At 37.8% G+C, this 11,096-nt stretch overlaps 1 protein-coding gene across 2 annotated transcripts in view; it reads right to left on the minus strand.

Annotated features, from left to right (window-relative positions):
- Positions 1–11,023, minus strand: part of fhip1b (FHF complex subunit HOOK interacting protein 1B) — a 42,292-nt gene extending 31,269 nt beyond the window's left edge. For both annotated transcript variants that reach the window (XM_059500191.1, XM_059500192.1), the window contains exon 1: positions 10,831–11,023. The gene's annotated coding sequence lies outside the window, so the exon portion shown is untranslated. The remainder of the gene's footprint in view (positions 1–10,830) is intronic.
- Positions 11,024–11,096: the final 73 nt, after the last annotated feature.

The raw sequence follows: 11,096 nt of genomic DNA on the forward strand, positions 1-11,096 counted from the left end.
TGTTTTCTCTATTTTTACATTTCGGCTTATAAACCATATGTAATGATGATGGACCACCATGTATTTGGTATCGATGGATTCAGAAGACCCTAAGCTACCATAAGCATGCATGCAATGTGTTTATAAAGGAAGTATGAGTGAAAAATTGTACAATAAACTAGAGAATTTCAAAGACGAAAATTAGATTTTTTTTTGTCATTTATTACTGAAAAACACACAATATAGAACAGTTTTTGAAAAAAAAAAAAATTTTCAAACTCTTTGCTTGACAGAAATGTGTTATTGTTTAATCAAATGTGTAAAGAACAATTAAATAATTAACTTTTTTTACAAACAGTCCTAGGCATGCCAGTGAGCAAAGCAAGGCCAGGAGGTCTTGTTGTACACTTTGCTTGCCTTGCAGTGCTCACAGTACTTTCTGACATCTGCAGGCTTGTGTGCAGGGTTTGCTGGGTCCAAGGGACAATGGGTAGGGGTGTGCGGCGAGTTGTCCTGTCTGCATCCTGCATCAGAGCAAATACACAATCAAACTGGAAGCTTTTTTTGTGTCAAAATTCAATGTAGAAAAAATAACTCCTATAAACTCATGTAACCCTATGAAACTCCACTGTTCACTAAAAACACATTTCACCTCTCTTGACCTGAGCAGTTTACTTAGTTGAGTAAGTCAGTCTATTGAAACAAATTGCACACCACTCTTGAACTGAGTTTACAGGGAAAGAGTAGTATGGTACACTAAAACAAATATGTCATGCCTCAATCGCTATCTGACTAAAAATCCAAAACATATACATACTCAAGATGTATGATATAATAAATTATAATGATAAAGAGGTTATTTGAAGTTACATACCAGTCCTCAAATGGATCTTCCCCATCCTGGTAAAATACTTCGTCATCTGTGTAAAAGCTGTCTGCTCCAGATTTCCCCTCGTCACTTTCCAGTAATTGTTCCAGAGCTTGTTCTGCCCTAAATCTTTTACTGCTTGCAATTTTGATAAAACAATTCTGTAATAATGCTATATCTCTCTCGAATTTATCTCTTTGTGCTCGCTAATACTCCGATCATTCTCTGTAACACTCCGATCGCTTTCTGCTTTCTCCACCTCATGCTGATTCTCCGATCGGTTATTGATTACACCTGGCTGGAGGTCGTTTTACTATAGTCCAGCCCAGCTTTTACAAGGCTACAGCAGAGCTACAGAGTCCTCTGAATGGCTAGAATAAATCATGGTAACCTTCCTCTGATTGGGTTAGAAAAATATTCCTCCCAGCGGTTTTTACATTGGTTGTTGCGTGTTGAATCTGCCTAACATAATAGTTTTCATTGGCCTGTTTACGCAGTGGTATTGCGCAATAAGGGAAGCGTGTTTAATATACAAACTGGATACCGCTGTTTTCAGTGGAATCTGAGGAAGACGGCAAAAAAAACCGCATCTCTCTAGCATTAATAGTTTTTGAGATAACTACACATTTGTAAAAGTATGCCATTTTGGGCGGTACCGCCCAATCCGTCCCCAGAGGGTTAAGTAATCTTTCAGAACATATTTTCACTAAGAATAAGAATAAAACAGAATAAAATTGCAGTACATTGCATTTTATTATTATTTTTCTTCCTGTAAACACACAACTTATACCTGGGAAACAGCTTCATAGCTTATGCTGTGAAATTGTAAACAGTCATTCGAATAAAGTGCCAATGGCATGAAACCTGAATGGAACTCACATTTTAAAGTAAAATCCATCATAAAAAATGTATTGAAAAAATATGAAAAAAAATGGACAAAAAAAACTTGCTGTGTGAAAAAGAGCAGTGAATACTTAGGAAAAAAAAGTGCATTTCAAATACATTTAAACATTTACTTCTCTCATTCAGTCATAATTAGGCTGCAAGACTGAATTATGAACTGGTAAACGAAAAACTGATCACAGAACATGTTTGTAAAGCTTTAAATGTTAACTGTTAAAAAGCAATGTTATCAGCTTTTACGACTAAACATTTAAACATTTGCAAACAACATTGTACTGGAGAATCTGAACATATAAAAGTCAGTTCAGTAGTGCAAAGTTTAGAGGTTACTCTTTTTTTTTTGAAGGCTCAAAGTAAAGTACTCCCACACTTTGGATGACTTCGTTCGATTAGTTTTATCTTCCGCTTTTTTTTCTTTCTTTCTCGAGCTTACTCCACTGCCGTCTGCCTCCACCATCACGCTGAATGCTGCAGAGACGCTGTTCGGGAAGCACGTGACATAAAACGAGGCCAGCTATTGGCTATTCACTACTTCTCCTGCTGTACTGGCTGAGTAAAACCTCCGGTGACTCATTACTGCCACACTTTGGTCACCGCAGATTTTAAATAAGCATGAAATGAGCCACTTACGGCAAATAAAAGTTATTTAACAACTAATCGATGACTAAATTAGTTGACAACTATTTTAATAATCGATTTTAATCGAATATTCTTCGTCGTCGTCTTCATTGTACACCAGACATATATATATCAGTTCAAAATATCTGTATCGGCCTTGAAAAACAGACATATCGGTCGACCCCTAAAATATGATGCGTGATGCTTACTTTGTCTGGAGATGTTTGCGCACGAACCGTTGGTATCGATCCCTCTTTCAGAAGCAATCTTTGCACAACTCCAGCCCTGAACTGACCCTCGTTTGTGAGGCCGGTGTATAGGACTTTTCAGTTTTTTTTCTGGGAAATTTCCTTTGAAAATAAAAGTCAGCGGTCTATGGATACGCCTATGTTTGTTGGTGCATCCCAACACACAACACTTTTAGTGGATCTTTGGTGCTTGCATTGTACCTCCAGCAGCTACAGCAAGAAAAATTTAATGGCTGACCACAGCTTCTCACTCAGGGCTGTGTATATGCTAATAGGGCAGAGAGCTTCACAAATGTGCGGGACTTTCACATACTATGTCATCATAGTCTGGAACTGCTCGTGTGGAGAGACAGTTTATGATTTTTTGGGATTATAAAAAAATTAGTGAGTGGATTTTTACCATTACAGGCTGGTTGTTTGCGGCCACACATCGGTGTTCAAACACCTTATAAAAGTGATTTTTGCAATATATAGCACCTTTAATGCATAGCCATAACAAATTTATTTGAAACTGAATAGTGAAACTGAATCTATTGCAAGATATGCCATACAAATAAATTTGAGCCTGCATAACACTCTCATTCACCACAAATGCAAGTGGGTTTGTGCATGTTTTGTATGCTTAACATTAATTATATTAATTAATTGCTCATTGACTTGCTCATAGCTCATAGACTTGCTCATTGCATGATTCTGATATTTAGAGCTGAAACAACTAATCAATTTAATCGATTAAAATCGATTATTAAAATAGTTGTCAACTAATTTAGTCATCGATTAGTTGCTAAACCACTTTTATTTGCCGTAAGCAGCTCATTTTGTGCATATTTTAAATCTGCGATGACCAAAGTGTGGCAGTAATGAGCCACCGCAGGTTTAATTCAGCCAGTACAGCAGAAGTAGCGAATAGCCAATAGCTGGCCTCGTTTTATGTCACGTGCTTCCTGAACTGCGTCTGCAGCATTCAGAGAGATGGTGGAGACAGACGGCAGTGGAGTAAGCTTGAGAAAGAAAAATAAAAAAAGCGGAAGATAAAACTAATCGAACGAAGTCATCCAAAGTGTGGGAGAACTTTACTTTGAGCCTTCAAAAAAGAAGAGTAACCTGTAAACTCTGCACTACTGAACTGTTTAAGACTTTTATTTGTGCAGATTCTCCAGTACAATATTGTTTGCAAATGTTTAGTCGTAAAAGCTAATAACATTGCTTTTTAACAGTTAACATTTAAAGATTTACAACATTTTCTGTGATCAGTTTGTGGTTTACCAGTTCATAATTCAGTCTTGCAGCCTAATTATGACTGAATGAGAGAGGTAAATGTGTAAATGTATTTGAAATGCACTTTTTTTCTAAGGATTCACTGCTCTTTTTCACACAGCAGGTTTTTTGTGTGTGTCAAATTTTATTTTTTTTCTGGACAACCTTCTGATGGATTTTACTTTAAAATATGAGTTCCATTCAGGTTTCATGCCACTGGCACTTTATTCGAAGGATTGTTTACAATTTCACAGCATAAGCTATAAAGCTGTTTCCCTGGTATAAGTTGTGTGTTTACAGGAAAAAAAAAATAATAAAATGCAATGTATTGCGAATTTATTCTGTTTTATTTTTATTCTTCGTGAAAATATTTTCTGAAAGATTCCTTAAGCTTTGTTCGGGATGTTAAACTACTTAAGGAGCCCTAAGGACTGCCATGGTGAAAACATTATTTGAAATCTCCATGTGAAATTTGCTAGAGTATGGGTCAGTGTTTTGATTGCAGAAGAGTTTGACAAAGGATTACTAACACATAATAAAACAAAACTCCAGGTATATTTTTGATGAGGATATGACAATGCAAAATGGTTAAAATCTCTAAAAGTCTATCTTGAATGATAAAGACCCTTTGTTAATAATTTAATTGGAAAAAATGGGCAAAACTAAAATATAAGTACATAAAGATTAATCGATTAATCGTAAAAATAATCGACAGATTAATCGATTATCAAAATAATCATTAGTTGCAGCCCTACTGATATTCTTGTAAAGATTACAAATTATTGGTATGATCACCCGTAGCGGCTGAAGTAGGGATAAAATAAAAAATAAATTCTGTGTTGGCATGGGTTTCGAACACGCGTTAGGGGCCATTCACATATCGCGCCTAAAAACACGTGGAAAACGCTAGTCGCACCGCTTTCTCCTCCTTTCCAAAACGCTCAGGCAGTTGCGCCCCTGGGGTGTCTGCTGTTACTAAGCAACCATGACGTGCTCTCTCCATGAAGACGCAGAAATTTCAGCAAAGGATAAATGTATTTGCAGCACTAAAACTCGCTTGCAGTAGCTCTGCTACTAAATTTACTTCAAAATTGCAATCCATATACAGCTATGATCAGCAGTTCCTTCATCTTAGCTGAGCTTTCAACGTTGTTACGGGAAAGGATGAAGCTGAATGGTTAGTTCATGTCACATGACCCGCGGTGAAAAGTAGAGATGTTTTTAACTCTAACTCAATGCGGTGCAGACGCGCCTGTTTTCGCGTGCGCGTCGCGACGCTTCCATTATGAGCGCACATATTGCAATACATCGCCTACATTGGAAATAACGAACCTGAGCGCGCAAAAGACGCGATATGTGAAAGGCCCCTTAAAAGACAGCGCCCCGCGAGACAACAGTCACAAACCACCGAGCTACCCCGAATCAGCTCCAGATCTCTGGAAACCATGATAAGCCATAGCAGAACCCTGACTACATTTTATGGTTTGTGATGCTAAAGAACATTTCATGACGTCTCAGACAACTGTAAATTTGTGGCTAAATTATAAGCGCTATCGTAAACTCATATTTACCATAGTAAAATAATTTTCTTTGTCTCTTTATTTTTGTATACTGTAAAAACTTCAACCACATTGGTTGAAAATGAATAAAGGTTGAAATATTATATTAGAAGTTGTACTTATATTTTTTGTAAAGTTATCCAAAGGATTCATTAGCTAATCAAAAAAAGAACATTAGATTAATTATTTATTGTAATAAAAATAATCGTTAGAGTAGTCGACTAATCGAAAAAAATCGTTAGATTAGTCAACAGAAAAAATAATCGTTAGTTGCAGCTCTACTTCATTTGTGCAATGATAACCTACCATCAATGTTAAGATGATTTTTTAAATATATATTATTATGAGTACAATATAAATTTATTAGAATGAGTAAATTATTATTTATGGGCTTAAAAACAAAATGCAAACAATCAGAATGTTGTACCTGGTGGGGAGTGCACAATGTAAACATTAAACATATGCCATTACCTATATAGTACTTTGGTACAGTTATGGAGGCCCTTCATATTGCATAGATCAACTGCTTATAGTTAGCACTTGGCCCTAAAGTATGCAGTGTTTCATAAACATAAAATTCTACTGAAGTAAAATTAAGTACAGTCCTGTATCGTGATATATAGCATATCGTAGCCTCTGTATCGTGACTTTGCTGGTGGTACACAGCCCTAATGTGCACATGTGCATCAATTAAAGCATCGTTTTAAAACTATTAAAAAATATTCAGAAACTATTTGCATCAAATTGTTTTTTTATCATATCATTAAAAAATGTGTATGTACTTTTTAATTACAGAATACATTAAAATGGGGGAGGGGTGTTGGCACAGTGGGTAACCAAAAAAAAATTCAAATGGCACTTCATGCCGGAAAAGTTTGCCAACCCCTGCTTTAAACTTTAAACTCATGATTTTGCACAAAACACAAGACATTGCACAAAACACACTACATGGCTCCAGAGTGCGACCAATTTTGGTGCGACTAAAAAAATATCATAGTTCAGACCGGTGCGACCAGCCGTTTGAGGGGGTAAAAAGTCTCCCTGTGGTTCAACAACAGACACTAGAGCCCTGCATTTCAGCCCGAATCCGATGGTCCACCCCCTTTTTTTACGCCACTTGAGCCGGGCTTTTCACGTCATAGTTCAGATGCAGCCTGGGCCTCTCGCCTGCTTTAGACTTCTCCTTACTTTTATATTTTAGACATCCATTAATTAGTGATGAAACAAAATTGCCGCGCTGGTGGGAACAACATTAGACCGTGCTACCGCGACTGTCAAGAGCGGCTCGACAGTGTTAAGTGTAATTTTGTTAATATTGTGAGTGCACACAAATAAAAGTAAACCCTTTGCAGTTACGAATGATGTATTACTCTTACCTTTATGGGCAAAAATGACAGCGTATCCACTGAAAAAATGCAAGGGATCCCGCTGGCATCTGTACTGAAGCGTCTTCGCAAAAACTATTGAATATAGTGCACATTTATCTGGGTCTAACGTTTAAACATTGTTATATGCTTCAACTATTTTATATCTATTGATTTTATTTTAGACAAGTCGTGATGATTTTAGGGACTGTTTAGCTGTTCAAATCATCCTTCATTCAGACACAGTGAAGATCTGATCAGAATCAGTGTAGAGGGGCCAAGTCTGGAAGATTTTGCTGCTAAAGAGAGTGTGTCCAGCTGGTTTAGCCAAGGGCAAAGATCAAGGCCAAACTACAGGAGATGGGCATCTGAAGGGCATGTGACTACAATCGAGGATAGTCCATAAGACATCAAGCCATGAGATCACTTAAAACACTTAGAATTTCTTTATTACATTTATCTTGAGATGTTTTAAGTTTAATTTTCAGCTCAGTGAAGCACTTTAAGCACCAACACTTTTTCAGTAAGTTACCTTTCTTGTAGAATTGTGCTTCAAATAAAGAACTCTATGTTGACCAGATTGTTAGTTAATCATTTAGGCTACATGTCAATATTGTCTATATGGACAGCGATAAAAAAAAAGAAAAAATGTGAACTTGTAAAAACGGAGTGTTAAATGCGATGCGGTCAAAAATTTAGGTGCACCAGTGCAGAAAGCTAGTCTAGAGCCCAGCACAACCTCTAAATATACAGTAGTGTGTTTAAACAAAGAAGCTTTCTACAAGATTCACATTACCCTGCAAATCTGAGCCAAGGTTATTTAAAAGAAAGGACATCTGAAACGAGTCTTTACCACCAAATGCTTATACTTCCTTATGACCCAAGTTTTAGGCCATGCATTTACTTCTCTTTTGGCATGCTTCATATTTATACCAATTGAGGCAAAAATGGAAAAGGTAAATCATACAAAACTATAAATGACTAAATTCACTGGAATCCCAACTAGAGAGTGTTGACCACTGGCGGTTGGAAATAATAAGGAGAACAACAGAACAGAGCGAGAGAGAGAAAGAACGAGTGCATTCCCTGGGTTATAATCACCAAGGGTTCAAAGTTCAGTCATTCTGACATTGAAATTGAGTTTAGGACTGCTGCAGCATTTTCTGAACACAACAGGTCAAAATGACTCCAGCAATTGTTTGTATGTGTCTGTGCAGCAGACGGGGTGAAGACAGACAGAGAGTTTGAAGTACATCTTCACTAGAGCACAAAAGTTTATATGATTTTATGGCACAGAAATGGTGCTCTAGTGGCTGATGTTATATATAGACTTTATGGAGCAAAAGTATGATTGAATCAGAGCTACTGCAGACAACTAAAACAATAAAAAATAATGGGATTTGAAATAAAATATTTAAAAAAAACGTAAACATATTATACTCAGCTAGCTGCCATTTTCATTTAGTTTGAGATAAATGTTTTTTAGAAGAAAAAAAGTATAAAAAAATATATGGACATACAAAAAGTGACAAAACACATGCAACAAAATTACAACATGTTTAACTAAAAAACAGAAACATGAAAAAAATATAAATATATTATTGAAAACCTCTCAATTATACTAAACAACACTGGTCTTAATCATTATAGACATCAGCTTTTCCAAGTAAATTTTTTTTGCAAAAAATGGCTTAACACAGAATTTGTAACAATAAGATTAATGATTAGAATATCAATCAATATTGTCTTAGATAAAAAGTCATCAAAAATGAGTAGCTGAGAGGAATCCCAGCACCTACACCTAGGGATGGGTACCGAAACCCGGTATTAAAATGGCCCCGGGGCTAAATTATGAAAGACCGTAGTATCAGTAAGATCAGACGGTATCGGTTCTGCTTTCGGTACTGGAGGGGAAAAAATTAATGTACTATGTATTTTTGCTTAATAATGTCACACACACACACACACAACAAGAACGAGTGCGGCGCACACACACGCATAAGGGGCCGTTCACATATCGCGTCTTTTGTGCGCTCAATATCGTTATTTCAAATGTAGGCGCGCAGTATGCACGCTCATAATGGAAGTGACGCGGTTGCGACGCGCACGCGGTGCGACGAGCTAGTTTTTTCCAGGCGTGTCCGCACAGCATCGAGTTATAAACATCTCAACTTTTCAGAATGCCGCAAGCGCACCGCAGGTCATGTAACTTCCTCACCTTTTCCGTAACAACGTTGAAAGCTCAGCCAAGATGAAGGAACAGCTGATCGCTGTATGTGGATTTTTAAATTAATTTAGTAGCAGAGCTACTGCAAGCAGTTTTTAGTGCTGCAAATCCATTTATCCATTGCTGAAATTTCCGCGTCTTCATGGAGAGAGCAGGTCGTGGTTGCTTAGCAACCGCAGACTCCTCAGGAGCGCAAGTGCCCGAAGGCTTTGGGGAAAAAAAATCAGAAAGCGGTGTGCCTAGCGTTTTCCACGCGTTTTTAGACGCGATATGTGAACGGCCCCTTACAGTACGAAAACTCCTGCTTAATACAAAGAGTGACGATGGCGGAGACAGCAAAACGTTCCAAAGTGTGGTTATACTTCACTAGAGTGGATGCAGACAACGCTGGTTGTCATAAGTGCAACAAAATTTTTCATGTAAGGGTGGAAACACAAGCAATCCGTCAAAGCATCTTTCAAATGTGCATTATGTGCAGACAGAGAAATGCAAAGTTTTTGACTGCCTAACACAACACAAAGTAACACAAAACAAAGTACCGATAAGAATACAGTTAAAGCACCGGACCGGTAAGCAGTATCGGTAAGAGTAGTAATACTGTTAAAACCTTAACGATACCCATCCCTACCTACACCTGGAATAATGAAATACTAAGCTTAAACATGTTAAACATTTAATACACTATCAACAGAAATAAGGCTGAGAACCTACTAGAGCATCATTACTTTTCTGCAGACCTCTCAAAAACTTAATGTCCACTCAAAACCTGCCGTTTTATCCTATTAAAAAAAGAGAGCATATGATCAATCCAGGGATCAGGAAGACTGTCTACTCTCACATTTATTGATAAATACAGTGACTTCATGCATAGTCTTCATAAAATGCTCAACAGGCTTTTATATGATTGACACATTCCAACTCAAAGGAGCAACTTCCCTTGCTGCCACCCAGTGTTGTAGCCATAATCATATTCGTGAGATTGTTTTCAACCACAAATCACATCCGAGGGAATAAACTATCATAATCAGACTTAAGGTTTGACTCATTTAAAAACAGGTTAGTTACAAAGGACAGACCACGTGATTATATACGATTTGTATTGAAATAATGCACCATAATTATGACCTGCCCCACAGCCAAGTGTTGAGCAACTTACTCAGGTTACACAACAAAGTAAGTCATTTTGAAGCCTATGGTTCAACATTTATGACAACAGAAACATTTTAGAGGTTAAAACTGGAATCACCACACCATTTACAATAATCATGAAGGTCAAGGGCCACTTATTCATTTATTCGTTTAGCTGACGCTGACTTAAAACAAAATCGCTTTAACGTTAATTGTTCATACCAAGAAGCTGACCTACAAATACCTAACCAGCTACCAATCATGTATTGAAGTTCATACTTTCAGTACGAGAACGTTACTTATGTGTCACGCTACACATTCCCACGCAGTGATGTGTCGTTTTAAACACATAACGTATAACTAGAAACCGAGCGGTTAAGAACCGTTATTCTGTGTGGTTATGTCAAGTGGATAACACAAATCAAACCTAATTCTTGACGCTTTCAACATTAGCATGGCTTATAGTGTATAGTTTACGTATATTTTCTTCCACTGCCAGTGATGTTTTTCTCGTCTCATCTGTGTAGAGTTTCACCGTTAGCCGCACAGTGAGCTCGCAGCGGGTCAGATCTAATTTGACGCTGTCCGTTGAGCTCGCTAGCCGAGCGGGAAACAACGAACGGTGACGAGACCACACAGCGCGATTCGACAGTTAAAACCTGAGCAAAAAAACACTTACGCAAGCGAGTGTTCTTTTCCGCTTCGTCCTCCGCCGTAACCTGTCTATACTCAAACAGCGAATCTCAGATTTGTCAACCTCTCCCTTCGTCCCGCAGCCATCTTTCTCCTCAGATTCCACGGACACACCCACGCGCACGGGACGCTGTGACGTTACGCCGGAGGGTGGCGACCAACCCGAGAAGTCTTTTGTTTTGCTCGGAGCGCCACCGCCGGGAAAATTGGAGAATTGATAAAGTGGTGCATGAATATTTATAAGATTGTGAT

Source organism: Carassius carassius, chromosome 19 (assembly GCF_963082965.1).
Source record: "Carassius carassius chromosome 19, fCarCar2.1, whole genome shotgun sequence".
In the NCBI taxonomy this organism is placed as follows: Eukaryota; Metazoa; Chordata; class Actinopteri; order Cypriniformes; family Cyprinidae; genus Carassius; species Carassius carassius.